Source organism: Olea europaea, unplaced genomic scaffold (genome assembly GCF_002742605.1).
Source record: "Olea europaea var. sylvestris unplaced genomic scaffold, O_europaea_v1 scaffold1521, whole genome shotgun sequence".
NCBI classification, from domain to species: domain Eukaryota; kingdom Viridiplantae; phylum Streptophyta; class Magnoliopsida; order Lamiales; family Oleaceae; genus Olea; species Olea europaea.
In genome coordinates this window covers 98,609-103,482 of record NW_019232796.1, presented here as the reverse complement: position 1 = coordinate 103,482, position 4,874 = coordinate 98,609, and the positions used below count along the sequence as shown (strand labels likewise).

The 4,874-nt window shown below is 34.3% G+C and overlaps 1 pseudogene; it reads right to left on the bottom strand.

The window, feature by feature from the left end:
- Positions 1 to 1,356: 1,356 nt before the first annotated feature.
- Positions 1,357 to 3,619, bottom strand: LOC111376578 (annotated as a pseudogene).
- Positions 3,620 to 4,874: the final 1,255 nt, after the last annotated feature.

The following is a 4,874-nucleotide window of genomic DNA, read 5'->3' as shown; positions in this document are numbered from 1 at the left end:
TTTAATATTTCGCACAGCTGGGCTCTTGTCTAGTTTTTCCCTCTTGCAATTGGACATACTGCTACATAAAAGGTGATTTTTTTATTTTTTTTATCTTTTTATTGAAGGTAATCAAATATTTTATTAATCAAGGAATAAAAGCTGATCTTTCTGCCACATCCTCAGATTCAGTCCACAGTTGCACAGCCTGGTACGGTTCTTTGTTATATGAAAAGGGCATTACAGGTCCTTATCACATTATCTCGAAAAATAACCATTTTCTGAATGAAGTTCTCTCGATAAATTCGGGCTAATGAGTTTCAAATCAAAAATCAAAATGCGATAACAAGGAGGGGGTGAACAGTTGGAAGATTAAGAAACTAAAGAAAAGGTTAATTTCCAAAATGCCTTAGAAGAGAGTAAAACTACATCCCAAAAAACTAAAATGCACAATTCAGATACAGTCAAAAGTTAAAGTCTCAATTCCCAGAATTGGAATATGTGGAGAGTACATTCCCCAGGAAGAGGGTATGATAATGTAAATTGCATTCGGGGTGCCATTTTAATTGTGGACGATTGTTAGGGGGCAAATGTTAACGGTGGACAATTTTCGAAGATAAAAGGTTATTATGTTATCGAACGGTGCTATATGTGTAAGAAGGACGGGAAGACGATTGACTACTTGTTCAATCATTGTGATGGTGTTCGTTGATTATGGAATGATATTCTGGCTTCTCAATATATGGAGTCTGTTTGGTACGAATTAAAATCTAATTTTAATCTAAATCAAAGTCAAACAATCAATGTTAATATCTTTCATTAGTCTCACAACTTTTCAACCACACATTTCAAAAAATTTCTATCACAATCTACTAAAAATCTAACTTAATCTCCATAAAAAACCTTCATGAATTTGGTGTTGCCAAGGCGTATAGAGGAAGTGGTGCAGGCATAGAGGAGAAAGATTCGAGATAAGAATAGCAAGCTTTTGGGAATCTTATTCTAGGGTGCATTGTATGGTGTGTGGAGAAAAAGAAATGGCCATTATGTTGAAAATCAAACACGGATGACTGAGCAGTTTAGAAAATTATTTTAACTAACTTTGCATACTTGATTTAATGTTGCGGCTACTAATCCGATAGAAGGGCTGTCTAATTTTATGTTGTTTCTATCTTGCTTAAATTGATAATGCACTTCTTAATATTATCTTTTGATTAATAAAATTACGTGATTACCTATAAAAAAAGTCTCAATCCCTGAATACAGCATTTGAACTTTCAAAATTTGTTACAGAAACCTTGTAATTAAATTTGGCGGTGAGAATCATGAAACAGATCATATTTAAACCTCATAAGTAATTGACAAATAGAAGAAATATGAGCTTTAAAGAACTCAAGTGAACAAAACATACATTTTTGCTTCCTCCAATGCTCAAAAAATTGGGTTTCTTGAACTTCAGGTGACAGGAAGAAAGAAGCCCTTGCAGAAATGAAATAACTTGTTTATTTGTAACCCTGAAGATCAAAATATGGAAATTGTATCGGACGACCTAAACCAGCCTGATGTTATTAATTACCATAGGATTTCCTGCCTGATGACAATGGAAAAAATAAACTCTTGTGAACTCATTAAAAATTACACACCTAGAAAGATCATGTGTACCAAAAAATTGAACTGATGCTGATTTTCCTCTTGAAATTCTATTTAGACCTTTGTGTTTACCAACAAGAGATTCACTCAAAATGTTTGATGGCCCCACATGTCCTGTGACAGAAACAATGTAACATCGATGTTGGTAAGTAACCAAACTATGAAAACAAATGTGCAAACTCCCAGAAAGCTGCACTTGCACCAAAACAAGAAGATATGAATTATCAAACCACATAAGCAAAATGAAAAGAAACCAGAGATAGATCACATTATCAGAACAATGCAGCAGAAACTATGCCTTCGTTTATTTCAGAAAGAATCAACAGAAATTATAAAGTCCAAAGGAAAACATTTTCATTGTTGAAAAATGTTTTTTTAGTATTTTTAGGCTTTTAGATAATACTGCACAGCAGCTAATGATTGCTTGAATAGAGAAACTGCAAAATGAAAGATTGTTGGCCTTATAAATACCAATAGTCATCAAATTACGAAAGTCAAGCAAGGATTGGGTGGGAGTTTCTGAAAGTTCAGTGCAGACTCAGGATTCGCTGAATCTAAATCAGATGTCGCAAATCTTAACTTATGTAGAAAAATATATTTATCAAAAAAGGTAGTGAACGTGACATTCATCTTCATCGTAATTAAATCTTTATTTCTATTGGATGTACCATGCTTGTTCTATCAGTTCGAGTAACTATGACAAGAAGTGAATTTTGCTGTAGCGCTTCGATTTCTAGCATCAGTCTATAACTTCTCTAGAGTACGGAAGAAATAATATTTTAACAACCTCTAGGAATATTTTTCTGTTTCACGATTTCCCACCTCGATAATCATTGGAAAGTAGTCCAGATCTGTGTCTAGGTTATAAAGATTGAGAAATGACAAGTTAATAAAACGAGTATTTCTTACATCTTTTTTTTCATCAGCACGAGTTTTACATGTTCAAGTCTAGAAGTTTCATTAATTTAGATGCAAATCATTATTAATGCATGATAATTGCAGAAAATTTTGAACAAATAAATTGAGATAGGTTTTAGTGTCTTCATGGCCACTAAATCTAAAGAGTTTATGGCATTTTTCTTAATTGTTTTTCATTGGAAGAATTACTGTTTAGTTTTTCCTATATCTTTTATTTTTGTGGATAGTCATGCCTTCTTGCTAATTTTTACTCTATTTCTTTAATTAATAATATTATTATTACCTACCAAAGAAAGTTGTGACCTTTCAGAGTCCTTTTCTTCATTAAGATGAGAGGTACATTTGGTCGATTTAAATGAAATTAATATCCTTCATTTCTTAATTTTACTTTTTGAATGCGATCATTTCTATTTTTCTTGAATGGACAGACTTATGTTCTACGAATCATTATTTTCTTATTGTGAGACCTAAATGTGTGCTACAAAATACGAGGAAATTTTCAACCGTGAAAATTTTGAAGGGTTCTACAAGTGTCTTGTATCAAGGCTACATGTTATGAGGTGCATTTAAGATTTTCCAATTATAAATGAGTTTTTATCAGCTTGCACAACTACAAATCACCATATGCATGCTCCAATGTGCAATTAATGCACTGTTTGACATGTAATTGACAGTAGCAGCTCATTATTATTGGATGACCAATACTCATCATTTAAAATCTTTCTGCATGACTTCTTCAAGATCAGTGAATTTCAAAGCAAATACAGGTACAAAGCAACGTACACCAAGATAATCTAAACATAAGATCCACTAAATACATGTATTTTCATCCTTATGTAAAATCAAGAGCACACCGAGACATACCTGTAAGTTTCACCCAAATTATATCCCCATGGCAATCATCCAAACTAGCAGCCAAGGCCACCATCTCATTCGCATCTACTCCATCATATTCTGAGCTCTTGTCCATGCACCTCAATAGCAAACTTCGCATCTCCTTACGAGATAAATAAATATTGACTCTTCCATTTGATAAATTCAAAGTCTCTTCAGCTCCATCTTCATAGTTCACTTACTCAACTGCCAACAAAGTGAACATCGATAATATCACATGCATACTCAAAATACAAGAATAGCTCAAACTATCGAGGTAAAAGATTATTACATGGTGCCTGGAGGTTTCAGAATTGTGACTGACAACACGACAAGAATACCAATCCACATCCAGTGGCCAGAACACCAGTTCCAGATGACTATCAAATTACATTTGCCAACAAAAAACATATATATCAAAACTAGAAAACTCACAAAGTGCCACATATCTGCAATATGTATTTGAATTTGAGTATACACTACCATCCAAATATATAAATAAATGTGTCCTACGATAAGGTTTTATCTGCAATCATAATCTACAACGATGTCCTTTTTTGGAAGAAGCAACAAAATTATTAATAATGATGTACAAACATCAAGAGGATGAGAAATCCTTGACAACACATGTGCCCATTCTTTTGTGTATTTGCACAAGCGCACAACACGTGTATCTACAGTGTTAAGTTAGTTCATGCCTTACATTGCAAACCAATAAATTTCTTGGCGGATACCTTCAAATTCAACCTGTATTCAACAATAAGATTCCATGGAAATCCAAAATAATAACCATTATATTATATAAACTGTTAACGACAAGTAATTAGGTAGAGAGAGTGAAGGGGGAAAATGGCATACCAAACCCATTTCTTGATCCGACCACCCCTGAATGCTTCAATCCGTTACCCGAACGAACACCGTCAATATTTTTCCGGTTTGGAAGACTCACGCTTTTATTAACGTTACTGTCGAAGTTCCATTTTTCCTACTATTTATTTATTTATTTATTTTACATAATTTTGCGTTTCTCCTAACCCCAATTGATCATCTACTGTACCCAACCCAATAATATCTACCCTCAATTCCATTTCCTCATTACCCCCTACTGTCCTATGCTTCTTCCACACGATCCCACCCTCCATTCCTTCTTCACCATTGCCCTCCACTTTCTGCGTCTCATTCAAAATCAACTTCTCAAAAAATGGTGGTTTCCTTTCTTTCCTTATGTAGTGCCGCGAGTAAACAAGAATCACCCGCGGAATCTTGGATATTTTCTGTTGTTCTTTTAACTGATCGCACCTGTCTGTATAAGTGAAAAGAAGAGGTTTCCGAGCGGCCTTCACCTTTTTCGATCCACTAGCGCTAACAAGTGGAGAAGTAGCAGAGTACACATCAGTCAATCGCACGTACTTGAGACTCCTATTTCCCCCTTCAAGGTCATCTTCTTCAGCAAC